This window comes from Nelumbo lutea, chromosome 4 (genome assembly GCF_056320005.1).
Source record: "Nelumbo lutea isolate HS-2025 chromosome 4, American lotus-T2T, whole genome shotgun sequence".
NCBI classification, from domain to species: domain Eukaryota; kingdom Viridiplantae; phylum Streptophyta; class Magnoliopsida; order Proteales; family Nelumbonaceae; genus Nelumbo; species Nelumbo lutea.
This window is the reverse complement of record NC_142687.1, coordinates 17,962,471-17,976,668: the sequence shown is the minus strand read 5'-3', so window position 1 is coordinate 17,976,668 and position 14,198 is coordinate 17,962,471. Positions and strand designations below refer to the sequence as shown.

The window sequence follows — 14,198 nt, the reverse complement described above, 5'->3', positions numbered from 1 at the left end:
CAACACAAATCAGCAGTGGCAAATGGTGACTCTAGGCTGAGAAATTATAATCTCCTTTGTTTTTCCTCACTTTTTGCTTTCTTTTATGCAACTTTTCATGGCTATAATTGTCATTTCCACAAAAATAAGTAATTTTAGGTTAAGTGGCTCACGAAACATTGTAACCCAAATAAATACTTAAAATAACTTTAAGTGATTTGGAAAAAGGACCTCCCAAACACTAACAAGTACTTGTTCAAACGTAGACTTATGAAATAAGTGCTTGTTTCTAAAACCACTTATTCTCCAAACAAAGCCTTACGGTCTGTTTGGCTTGTGCGACTGGGATGGAAAAATAGAAATCTTTGAAGAATATTCCTATTTTTCCATATTTGTTTTGAGAGAATTGTTGAGATGCGATGAGAACTGGGTTCTCATTTTTTAGGATGTGGGGTCTCCCCAAAAAGGTGCAACCCCATTGCGAAAAGAAAAAAGTAAAAAAAATTTATCAAAGGGAGGCAACCATCTTCTTCTCAATGTCGTTTTCTTCTCAGCCACCATCCAACCATCTTCTCACCGGCACCATCTCCGACGATCTTTCTTGGAGGTAAGCTCATATTTGGGTTCCTCTCACGATTTTCGTTCGTTTCTATACCATTTTAACCTATTTTCATGAATGAGCTCCCCACGAGATTTCCGTTTGTCTTCTTCTCAGTCGCCGTCCAACCATCTTCTTACCGGCACCATCTCCGGCAATCTTCTTACCGGCACCATCTCCGGCAATCTTCTCACCGACACCATCTTCGTCTAAATCTATCATCTAGTATCTACACATTTCTAGATCTATTGTGTTTTCTAGATTTGTGTTTTTTCTAGGTCTATTGTAGATTTGTTCTCAAATTCATTCATCCTCATCTCAATCTGTATTTTGTTTCACAGTTTCCGTTAAATCTGGTAATGCTCGAACTCATATCTGTATTTTTTTTTGTTGTGTTTCAGATTATCTCAAGCAACCCAAGGGGTTTTCAAGCTAAAAGGTACTACATATGAAAAATCTGCTACTTATACTTCAATTTTTTCTTATTTATGGTTTATGTTCACAAAACATATGAAATAGTATGTTCATCTTGTCTGGAACAGTTTGTTATGTATTCATAATATATATCTTCTAATTGCCCCTGCATTAGTCTTACCTATGTGGTGTAGCATAAAGGTTCTATATATGATATATGTTTATGCTTGATATTACATTTTCATTTCTTAATATGGTTATTGCTCTAGGTTATTGATTTGTGGTAGCTGTTAGACATTTTCTTTCAAGAATCCAGTGATTTCTATCTGAAAGCTGTAGCTCAAGAAAATAAAATTCGTTCCTCCTAATACGCATCAAATAATCTGGACCAGGGTATGTGAAACAATATGTGAATCATTTTCTCTAGGTCACAGCATTTCAGCTAGGTGATAAAATACACATATTGCATGTATGCAATCTTATGCATGCTAGAGTTTATGAAGGGAGATAGAAGTTTTGGGTCAGTTTAATAATTGAATTTGGAGTCTATGAAAGCAGATATATGCCCTTATTTCTATTCTATAAATGGTCATTGCAACCGAAATTTTGGAATTGATTCAATGGGTGAAATTGTTTGAAGTTGCATGCAAGTCTGATCTTCTCTCCACTCAGATTTGAATATCTTTTTTTTAATAACTCAGATTACGTTTTCATACCATCATGTGAGGATTGTATGATTTGTCTCCTATTCATCCTATGTCACATTTGGTATTTAATTTTAAAGATAATACATTGATTATCATCAGAATTCATGAATTCGCTCTTTCAAAATGGTTGCATTTTTCTTTTTTTAAATGCAGATTTAAATCTCTGAAATGATTCAAATATGGTAATACCATGTGAAAGATAGGTATTAGATCAGGGACATCTTTCTAATATGCTAATACCTAGACCCTGTATCATTGGGTTAATTCTCTTTGGTTTTGTTGGGTATGTCTGACTCATTGACAGCCCTACTGGGATGGATCCAACAATCCTATAAAATTTTCTCAGTAATCAAACACTGGGAAGCAGATTTGACAGGATATCTGATCTCAGCAACCAAACATAAGTGACAGGATTGAGAAAAAAAAAAAAAAGTCCCTTTTCATCACATCATTCCATCCCATCTCATCCTTTCTCGGAAACCAAACGGACTGTTAGTTCATCCATTTCAAATGCTATTAAATAAATTTCTATTATTGACTCTAAATAAGACTCGGTAGGTTCCATTTTTATCATAACACTCCATTTGGAAATAAAATACAAACATGTACAATGCAAATGCTTACAAAAATAATACAAGATATAATGTTTTACACTCTTCATATTTGCATTTTGTACTTCTTCCAAGCTGACCCTCAATGTCAAATGGTTTATAAGAGTTGGGAGAGAAACTAGAAGGCCCTATTTGTTTATTGGGTAAAATATAAAAACTCCCCTGAATTTTCTAACAATCATATAAACCTCACCTGTGTTTTTCACTATAACAAAAACCTCCCTATTAATTTTGAGATAATGTACAATTACCTCCCTTCGGATGTTTATACAGAGCATTGTTCATGTTCTTCAAAATCTTTAACCTACAAAGAGCTAGGTGGATCCGATGACAAAACGCACCATTGATGAAAGGTTCTTTGAGTTTTTTTTTTTTCTTTTCGTTTCTCTTTCCTCCTCTCTCTTCTTATTCTCTTTCGTTTGCCCCATTTCTCCTTCTATTTCCCTCTATCTCACTTCCATCTTCACTGTAGCAGGCGAATAGGTGAGGAGTCATATTAATTGGTCAATGGTGTCACACTCCATTTCCTGTACCACTTAACCAGTATTTCAAGTAGGCATTTTCATCATTCTAACTTAATTTGTTATTTATTAAGCATTCAAGTGAAAATCAAGATATTTCACCCATTAGAAAATCCCCTTTGTAGTCAAATGCAAACGGACTGATTTTATCTCTGGCGTAAAATATATCTCCCGTTGTAAAGTGTCACATATCTTCTATATATGAGCTGCAGCTCTCTATGATTCATGAAATGCATCTTTCCTTGTATTGCAGAAAACTAAAATAACGAACCCAACTCTTAATAAAATCTCTCTTATACAATTTATAGAGTTCACAATTTTTTGCTTGGGTTTACATGATTTGATCTAAAACTTAGATCTTTTTCCTATTATTTTTTTTACCAGGCCTAATCAAAGCTTGTGAAAATTGTAACGATGATTATATAACTTCATATGTGACTCTAAAGGCGTATAAATATCTTGGAAGTTTCATATTGTTGTTATCGTTATGGATCACCAGTCCTATCTCCTATGAATAGGAGAAACTTCAGTTTCACAGTTCCAAGATCAAATCAGGTTTTCTACTTCTGTTTCGTAGTTCTATGATCAAATTAGGTTTTCATTGTTCTTTGATTCAATTTCTTATTCATCACTTATCCAGTCGTCTTTTTTTTTTCTCTTATGTGTTCATCTTTTACATATTCGTTTTTATTTTGTATTTTATGATTTTTAAAAAAATCTTATCAAGGGTAAATATGGTATTTTAAAAAGGGAGTATTCCTAATTGGTACCCTATAATTTGCGTCTAGTGACATTTTTTATCCCCGAACTTTAAAATGCAACAATTCAGTACCCGAACTTTTAAAACGTGTCAATTTAGTACCTATTGTTAACCAACCATTAAATGACATTTGAAAAAGGCACAAATGCCCTTGAGTACTATCAAATTTTCTTTATCAACCATCTAAACATTGACAAAAAATTAACAGTCCCAAATCATTGCCTCAAGTTGGGGTCACCAAAATGCTCACTGATACATGACCTCAACTTTTTTGAATAGAAGAGGCTAAGATTTGGGACTGCTAATTTTTTGTCAATATTTAGATGGTTTATAAAGAAAATTAGATAACACTTGAAGGGCATTTTTTCAAAAATGAATGGTTAATAGTTGGTTAACGAGAGATACCAAATTGACACATTTTGAAAGTTTGAGTATTGAATTGCCACATTTTAAAGTTTAGGAACCAAAGTGTCACTAGGTGCCAAGTACAAGGTACTAATCAGGAATTTTCCCTTTAAAAAATGAATGCATCATGCCAAGGTTTTTCATTTGGAAACACAATAGAAGCAAATTAAGTATACATTTTCCAAAAACTATAAGGGAGGTTTTTGTTATAGTGAAAACATAGGGGAGGTTTATATGGTTGTTAGAAAAATGAGGGGAGGTTTTTATATTTTACACTTGTTTATACTTGCTCAAGTGAATTCACTTATTTAGGCAAGTATTGTTTATATTAGTGTATTTGTGTTTTCTTTATACTAGTAATTAAGCACATGCGTTGCATGTGAGAAATTTTTCTTCACATTAATTACTTGAATTTTAGATATATCATAGTTAAAATAGAAAGTGAAAATTAAAAAAAAAACAATATGATTAAAAATAGTATTGCTTTTGGATTAGTTTTAAATTAGGAAAAGTTATAGTCAGAGCCAACTGTACATTTAAAATTTGGTTATAAGTTGGTCCATAAACCAAAAAACCTCTAACAAAGAGCTCTATATTTCAAATTATAAAAACCCTCACCATGTCATCAGAGAATTATGTGGCTATTGCCAATATGGGACTTAATGGAGCGCGATCCGGCTGGTCTTAGCTGTCCGCTGCCTTGCTTTCGAACGGGGTAGCAGGGATCCTGAAACGGGAGAGATGGGAAAGCTCCGGGGGGAACCCGGTGTAGAGGCTCCGAAGCTCAAGTTAGAATCTTTCAAAAGCAAGGTAATACCAGATAGCGCAAAGTTTGCATACCTCCGTTGTCGGGGGGCAGGGGGCTCTTATAGTCGCTTCGCGTACTCGTCCCGAGGCCCTTGTCAGATCGGGTATGATTACCCTTGCGCTTGTCAACTCGGCCGTCGTCCTTTCTGCTGAGACAGAACCGTCACTGCCTAACCGTCTGACTGGAGATGGTGGCGTCAGTGGCGGTGGCAGGTGGCCATTTAGAGTGCTGCTGCCAAAACGTTAGATCCCAAGTCAGTCAGGCGTGGCGCCCTCGGGCACGGACTTCCCTGGTGCCAGGCATGGTACGACTTGTTTAGCTTTGGTGCCTAGAAGATGATGCAAAATGCTGAGCGAGGCGGTCTTGAGCTCGGAGGTATCCTGAACTGTAACAAGGTGGGTCAGTTCGGCGAAATGTACCCCGAGCTGTTACAAGGTGGTCAGTTCGGCGAAGTCTATCCCGAGCTGTTACAAGGCAGCAATTCGGCGAAGTCTACCCCGAGCTGTTACAAGGTGGTCAGTTCGGCGAAATGTACCCCGAGCTGTTACAAGGTGGTCAGTTCAGCGAAGTCTATCCCGAGTTGTTACAAGGCGGCAATTCGGCGAAGTCTACCCCGAGCTGTTACAAGGTGGTCAGTTCGGCGAAGTCTATCCCGAGCTGTTACAAGGCGGCAATTCGGCGAAGTCTACCCCGAGCTGTTACAAGGTGGGTTAGTTCGGCGAAGTGTGCCCTTCCCGCCTAGGCTTGACCCTTTTGCCGAACTGTCGTTTCTGCCACGTGTCTCATAATAAAGAGGTCGGGCCAAATCTTCCTTCATCAATTGCCCCCACTCCTTGCGCCGAGGGCCTTGCCATGGTGCGGGGAGTTTTCACGAGGTGGTTGTAGATTTGTCCCGTCCTTCAAACCTTCACTGTATGAGACGCTTTTGCTAGGGTTTTTTCGGTTTTCGAGAAGGCTGGAAACGTGCCTTACTCAAGAACGCTGGTGGTTGTGACCGTGCGTTTTAAATTTCAAACCAACTCGCGTCGCTGGGACGTGACAGCGGGTCATTTCAAAAAGGCACACCACTGCTGTACGTGTGCCGTCGACTGTCAGGGAGACGTGCGGCGCGTCAGATTCGAAAAGACGCGTGTCGAAGCGACGTCGGTTTTAAAAAGATGTGCTGACGTTTCGCTTTTTTCGGAAAGACGTGCGCCAATCACGTCTCGACTTTAAGGGTTGCGCGGTTGGTAAGAACGTGGGCCGTCGGATCGTCTTTAGTCTGCACGGTCGATTCTTGGTTACTGTAGCTATAAATAGTGGGGGACCCCAATTGGTTTGTCACTTCTGCGGTTGTCTATCGAGTTCGCGTCCAACCTTCCAACTCGCGTCTGAGTCTCTTCCAGCTCGCGTCAAGGCTGGTTATACAGTTCACGGTTCTTTAGCTTGTTCTTCAAACTTTCCGGTGAGTACTTTCTTGAATCTATCTTTTCCCCAATGTCTAACTTTGATAGCTCAGACGATTCTTCGAGTAGGGCCGACGTAGGTTCCACCAACTGAGCCGTGTCCCCAGACTGCCTCAGTGATCCTGAGGTGGAGTTTGAAGACTATGAACTAGTGGGCTGAGTTGCTTCGGGCAGTTTGGTGTCTACCTCCCGCCGAGGTCGGATGCTAGATAGGTTTGGTCCTTCAACCATGATGCCTGAGGGGCTTCAATCCATACTTCTGTCCTACAATCTTCCTGGGGGGTACACATATTTCATTCCTTCGGGTAGCTTTCCTTGGGAACACGGTCCCGACGAGATTGTGATTTTTCGAGAGCAGCTCGTCGCAGGGTTGCGACTTCCTTTCCATCCCCTTCTCGTCGAAGTCATAAACCACTTCGGTGTCACCATTGGCCAGCTTCATCCAAACTCTATTTGGAACCTGGTGGGGACGATATCCCTTTTTTGCGAGCAGAACTTCCCCTTGGACTTAGAGATATTCTCCTCTATCTTGATGCTCAAGAGACAGGCGGGTCCTCTTCCTGGGGGGAGACGGGCGTATTACCTTACTCCTCGCCAGGGTTTTAAGCTTCTGCACGATCTCCCTAACAAGGTCCCAGCGTGGAAGCGGGACTACTTCAGCGTGCGAAGTGCACAAGGATGGCCCTTTCAGACTGGGTGGGGTGAGGCCGCTCTCGACTCGGGCGTAACTCTTGATAAAGAGACGGTGATGGGTCTCCGGCAGTGGGCACGGCAAGGCTTAAAGTGCCACCACTACTTAACGGAGGCTAAGCTTTTTGCAGCCGGCCTGTGTTCGGGTAGGTTTCTGGCTATGCGATTTCTTGCTTGCTCTGTTCCTTCATTTTTTCTGATGTCGAACTCGTTCTGCAGGTGTGATGGATGCGGAGAGAACTCGCGGCGGGCGTTTGTTCCAAGGTATGAAGAGGAGGAAGCGGGTCGCCAAGCGAACTCGTAACGAGCTGCCTCTGGATGAGGAGCCCCAAGCCCCAGACCATACAACAGAGGATCTGCCCAGGGAGCCCGAAGTGACTCCACCGGTGCACGAGACTACCGGGGCGCCTTTCGCTGAAACCACTCATACGGGCGCTCCTGCGTACTCAAGTGCTCCTCACTCCGGGTCTGCTCATACGCGAGCTGGGCCCTCAGGCTCGGGAGCTCAAGGGGAGTTTAGGAGCGTGTTGATGCCAAACTACGCTCTTCAAAAGAGTAGGGATGCTACTTTCCCCGAGGAGGTCGCGGCATGGACCGATCTTCCCTTGAATCAGGTCGCTTGCCGCGCCGTAACACATGCCATGGTGGTAAGTGAGATTGTCTTTTTTTTTTCTAATTCCGTTGCTTCTGTTGTCTTTTTACTCACTTGTTTCTTTTGGTAGGTGAATTCTTCGATTCATGCCTTGGCGGCCCAAGTGGAGAGGAGCTCGCGACAGGCGCGAGCTGCTGAGGCTGCTGCTCATGCTGCTGAAGAAGCCTTCCGTGCTGCAGAGGCAAATACTCGGGCTGCTGAGGCGGCTGCTTACGCTGCTGAAAAGGCTGCTCGCGTCGCGATGGCCAGACAGGCGAGGTCTCAGCGTGACACCGAGGCCATGGGGGTAGTTGTCAAGCACATGGCAGACTTGAAGTTGGATTTGCAGCATCAAGTCATTGTAGACGCCAAAAAGAAGGCAGTTGAAGACTACATTGCCTCCCCGCGTTTTGATGATCTGATGGTGGACTCTTACAGGAGGGGGTTCAAGTTGAGCCGGTGGATGATCCGGAATACATACCCCGACCTCGATGTAATTGCCATAACCACTTCGCGCATAACTCAGGAGATGGCCAATGCTGCCGATGGCGAGCCGGACTCTGAAGGAGAGGCAGGGCCTACGGGTGTTGTTGAAGTGCCTTCCGATGGCGAAGAAGTGGCTCTGGGCATGTAATTTTTTTTTTTGCCAGTGTACTTTTTCTTTAAATGGAGTGTCTTTTTCCCCTTCCTCATCTTCCCCGAGTTGTTTCTTTGCCGGGTTTTATTAATCCATTTGACCCCAAATGGTCAAATTGCTTACCCACCACCGGGAGGGAAGAAAATGGTTTTGTTTTCAAAATACTTTTCAAAATATTTAGTTTTATACTATTAAAATTAATATTGTGGATTTAATTACAAGAATTTAGTGATGGGAAAAATATATTTTAAGTAAAGGATTTAATGAGAGAGAATAAGAAAATATTTTTATTTCCAATTGGTTTTAAATTTTATATTCAATTTTCATCATTAATAAAAACATTTATTATTTAACATACTTATTATTGTTTATGTAAATGTTAAAAATGTTCCCAACTTTTTAATTTCTATCTTTTTATTTTATCTATTTTTTAGTTTTATTATTTAACCTTGGCAACATGGATTAACCCATTTGACCCAAAATGATTTAATTTCTTACCACCACTTAGATGAAAATACTATTTTTGCTAGGTAGATTTTAAAAGTATAAGCTTTTATGTTATTGGAATTATTAATATATTAAGTACGGATTTAATTAATAGAACTTAATGATGAGAATAAATAAAAATGGCTTAAATATACAATTCAATGAACATGAATGCAAGTTAATAACTTAAATATTGGATTTAATGAGAAAAGATTGAATGTATCGAATATCTAACTTATTTAATATCAAAAACTAGTTACCCTATTTGCTCACATTTTTATCATTAAATTTAAATATAAAGGGATAAATATTGTCTTTAGAAAATTTCAGAAATATTCTTGAGGCCAGTCGTACTTTTTATAGTATAGATTTTACCCTTATTTATACCCGTAAGATGCATTTTCTCTCCTTAGCATTCCAAAAGTCATTTTTTAAATATTTATTGGAGACCGCTGGGGCCCAAAGAATCTAGAATTTCCACCCCAATTTAGTTTGATTTCCATCGTTAAACCATCTCAAGTTCTTTACGCAAAGACCTCCCTGTATATTGGGAGCATATGTTTTATTCAACCCCAATTTAGTTTTATTCGACCAGATGAATTCTGCATTTATTTTGCTTATCTCAACAATAGTATTCTTTGGGATTTTAAAAGAGCCCATTACAAATTGTGGTATCATATTAGATACCGAATTAACCAAAGTCAACCTCCCCGCAAAGGATAGCACTTTCTTTTTCCAATTTGCTAATTTTCTATTATTTTCTCCTTATTTTTTTTAAAAGTATCTTTTGTTATTCTTTCATTAATAAGGGGTTCCTAATTAAATATCAGATTTTGTTTCGATGGGAATCCTAAGCATCCTTGCCAATATTCGGCAACGGGTTGGGTTCGGGGCGGGGCACCCCCTCCCTGTCCCTGTCTCGAAGTCATGATACCTTGTCCTGTATTTGCCCTGCCCCAAAGGTGATAGGACGGGTTTGGGGCGGGGCATCCATTCTCCATCAAGAATAAGGAATCCCCGATTTTTTCCTGCTCTGAGGCAATTACTTAAAAATTATTTATTTCATAGATAATTTATACATAGGATATAGGAATTTGGGGGCATTTTAGAATTGAATTATAATACTTTAAGGATAATTCAAAAATAAAATTATGGGATCATAGGATTTTAAAAATTTAGGGAAAACTTAGAGATATTTTAAATATCAATATTAAACCTAGAGATATCTTACTAATCTACCTTCTGGTTCGGGGTGGGTTTAGGGAATTATATACAAAACCTGTCCCTGTCCCGTACCCGGTTTGGGGAAAAATTATTTTCCCCGTCCTTGCCCCGTCTTTGTTTAGGGTCGGGGAAAACCCACCCCGTTCAAGGCAGGGTGGGGCGGGGCCCCAATTTTACGGGGGGAAATTGCCATCCCTAGGGATGTTCTTAGAAAATATAATAGCTGATTTATTGAATTTTGTAAATTAGCCAAAGGCCCTCTCAATGTTCATAAAAGCACTTCTTTGATTTTCAAACAAGCAAGAATGGTTGTTTTAGCAAAGATAAGGCAGTCATGAGCAAATTGGAGAATCGGGATGTAAGGGCCTCCCCTAGAGATTTGTACTCCAATTTGACTTCTAAGATTATCCATATCCAACTCTAGATTTTTTGCAAGAGATTCAACACATAAGATAAATAAATTTGAGGATAGATGGCCACCCTGCTGAATTCCCCTAGTGGGGATGGTCCTCCTCGAAGGAAAACCATTTATTGGAATGTCATGACCCAGCCAACTCAATTCTCATGAAATCCAAATTTATAGAGGTTTTTCTCTATAAAATCCCATTCTAATCGGTCATAAACTTTTTCCATATCAATTTTGCAAGCCATAATGTCAGATAGATTTACCTTTTTTCCCCCTCATTATATAAACCATCTCATGAACAATAAGGATGTTATCATTAATTTATCTATTAGGAACAAAAGGCACTCTGGTGTGGGGATATAATGATGCTTAGCAAAAGTTTTAACTGATTAGCTGAAATTTTGGAAATAATTTTATAAATTACGTTACATAAGCTAATAGCCCAAAAACCATTCACTGGGTTTGGGCTATTAGATTTTGGAACAAGGGTGAAAAACATATCATTCAAGATGTTATTCATTTTCCCTAGATAAAAGAACGCCCTCACAACGTTACAAACATAATCCCCAATAGTCGTCTAGAACTTCTTAAAAAATAAAGCATCAAGCCCTGCTTGCACTAGGGCTTTCAAGTCCTTCATGGTCTGAAGGGTTTGGTAAAATTCCTTATTTGAAATCTCTTTAATCAGATCCTTATTTTGATCAAGGTTGACACAAACTTCAAGATTATCCAAAAATTCATCAATTCCATTTGGTTCATCCGATTTAAACCTCTCATCAATCTGCTTTCGTGCCTGGGAAAGCTATCACTGATAATGTCTTGGTAGCTTTTGAACTTATTCATTTTATGAGGAGGAAGCAAAAGGGTAAGGTGGGCGAGGTTGCTCTCAAAATAGACGTTAGCAAGGCTTATTATTAGGTGGACTGGCTGTTTCTCAAGCTTATGATGCAAAAAATGGATTTTTCTAACAAATGGATTAGGTTGATCATGCTTTGTGTCACTACAATTTCCTATTCTGTGGCTTTCAATGGCATGGAGGTTGGGCCTATTATTCCTGGTAGAGGTCTTCGCCAAGGTGACCCACTTTCCCCTTATTTATTTATTTTATGTGTTGAAGGCTTATCTGCTTTGATGTATAAAGCTAAAAGAGAAGGTCTGATTTCTGGTTGTCGTATTTGTTGGGATGCGCCTAGTGTTTCTCACATTTTGTTTGTAGATGATAGTTTTTTCTTCTTCAAGGCAGAGGAAAGGGATATAATGCCATGAAGAATATCCTAAAAGTTTATGAAGAAGCATCGTGGCAAGTAATCAATTTTTAGAAGCCGGGTGTGTTTTTCAGCTCAAATGTGCCTTAAGATGTGAAAACTAGAGTGACTAGCATGTTGGGGGTTGTTAATCCTATTAACAGGGAGGTACTTGGGCTTGTCTTCTCTGATAGGTAGGAAGAAGAAGGAAGTCTTCAGATTTATCAGGGATCGTCTATAGCAGAAATTGTAGGGTTGGAAGAGTAAGCTTTTATCTCGTGCGGGTAAGGAGATTTTAATTAAATGTATGGCTCAAGCTGTCCCCTCCTATTGCATGAGTACCTTTATGATTCTTGTCTCTCTTAACAAAGAGTTGGAGAGAATGATGAACTCATTTTGGTGGGCTAATTCCAACTCTAATGGCGGGGGCATTAAATGGCTTAGGTGGGAGAAGCTTTGTGTAAGGAAGGAAGAGGGTGGTATGGGGTTTAGAGATATGCAAGCTTTCAACTTAACAATGCTTGCGAAGCAAGGTTGGAATCCAAATGCTCTTGTTTGTCGTGTTTTCAAGGCTAAATACTTCCTCAGGGGGGGATTTTCTAACAGCCCAATGTGGGCATAATCCAAGTTATACTTGGAAAAGCATCTGACATTCTCGCATTGTTTTTGAGAAGGGTTGTAGGTGGAGAATTGGGAATGGGCAGCATATCCGTATGTGAGATAATCTGTGGCTTAAGGAGATGGGCAACTTTAAGGTTGATTCACCTAGAGTTGAGGGGCTTGAAGATATTGTGGTTTCAAACCTATGGATTATAGGCCACAAGGAATGGGATGTTGAAATGATTCATGAACTTTTCGGCCCAAGGGATGCTAGTGCAATTTTGAATATTTCCTTGTCTTATGCTAGTTAAGAGGACCGACTAATTTGACATTTCTCACCAAATGGGGTATATTTAGTAAAGTCGGGATATAGGGTTGCAAGGGATCTTAATACCACTATCTCTCAAGTTGTTATTTCGAGTGGATGGGATAAGCTATGGAAGCTTCCTATTCCACCTAAGGTGAAGAGCTTTGTTTGGCGAGTTTGTAGGGAGTGTTTGCCTTGTAAAGACCAACTTGCTAGGTGTGGCATCCAATTAGATACTTCTTGTCGTCTCTGTAATACTAACATTGAAAGTCTGAGCCATGTATTGTTATCATGTCCGTATGCTTAAGCTTGTTGGTCTAAGGCTGGCATCAGTGTAAATGTGTCGAATCACGCCTCTTTTGCTTATTGTTTTCTTGAGTTTTTAGCAGAAATTGAATATGACAAGTCTGTACGTGCTTGCATGGTTTTGTGGAGCATCTAGTCTCAACGTAACTCCAAGCTATGGAGAAATAATTTTAAGTTGCCTAATCATGCTGTTACTGGGAGTTTGCAGCTTCTCCATGATTGGAAGCAAGCTCAAATACAAAAGCGGTTGGGCATGGTTATTAATCTTAACTACCAAGGTGACAGTAATTGGCGTTCTCCCCCTCCTAGTTCCTTCAAGTGTAATGTTGATGTTGCCTTTTTCACGAACAGTAACCTCACTGGGTTTGGGATAGTTATGCGTGATGAGCTTGGTGCTTTCGTGAAAGGTTACATGTCCACAGTTCCTGGTCTATTTGTTTCGAAAGAAGGGGAAGTAATGGCCCTTATAGCAACAATTAAATGGGTGACCAGCATGGATATCCAGAATGTGGTATTTGAAACCGATGCCCTAGTAGTATGGAAAGCCCTTCGTGCTACAACTTCGAACTTGTCCGAATTTGGCTCCCTTGTTCATGAGTGTTCCTCGTTGTTACAACAAGGTGTAAACTTCTCGGTGGCTTGAGTCAAAAAGCAAACTAACACCGTGGCCCACATCTTAGCTAGGGCATCTTGTCGTTTCGTTAATCCTTGTATCTGAGATGAGCCTCCAGCGTTTATGGGGGACTTGCTTGTTTGTGATATTTCTAGTTGATTAATGCATTGCAGTTTATTCTCAAAAAAAAAAAATTACCACTATCATCCCTAATTCCAAGAATTCTATCTTTATTTCTTCTTATGGTCATCATAATGTGAAAAAAAAAACTGTTGTTTTGATCCCCCAGTTTGATCCAATTGATCCATGATTTTTGCGCTCAAAATCATTCTTCCAGATTTAGAATGTTGTTTAGATGCTTTTGGAGGGCCTTTTCAAGATTAATATTGGGTAAATCATTCAGTCTTTCTGGAATTGTCTACGGGACAACCTAAAGTTTATTCTTTTTCTTTAATAATGTTTCTAAAACGGTTATTGTTCCATTTTTTAAGCTCTTGCGCCAAATTATTTATTTATTTAATATACTACATGGCCCTAGAATTATACGTATTCAAGGCCCGTTCACCACATTGCCAATAAAAGGGTCAAGGCACCACATGGCATCGAACCAAAGCCTAAGGAGGAACCTCTCCGTTAGGAGTAATAGAGGTGAGTGGTCTGACACCAATAAATGAAGATTTGTAAGTGTAGCGTCCTGAAAACCCCTCTCCATTCCTTATTAGTGAATACCCACTCTATTCTTTTCCAAGTAGTACTATTTTTCCTTGTGAACTATTTCCCCATCTAGAAGGGCATTGAGTCCTCGG

General features: G+C 39.7%; 1 long non-coding RNA gene across 3 annotated transcripts; it reads left to right on the top strand.

The window, feature by feature from the left end:
- The first annotated feature begins 378 nt into the window (after positions 1–378).
- Positions 379–13,605, top strand: LOC148854288 (uncharacterized). 3 transcript variants are annotated; one of them, XR_016112663.1, is made up of 4 exons: positions 412–586; positions 695–802; positions 979–1,016; positions 12,988–13,605. It is a non-coding gene; the product is annotated as an uncharacterized LOC148854288 (long non-coding RNA). The 3 variants fall into 3 exon arrangements; XR_016112664.1 differs by lacking the exon at positions 12,988–13,605 and adding an exon at positions 1,261–1,612; XR_016112662.1 differs by lacking the exon at positions 12,988–13,605 and having other exon boundaries at positions 379–586; positions 979–1,170.
- The last annotated feature ends 593 nt before the right edge of the window (positions 13,606–14,198 follow it).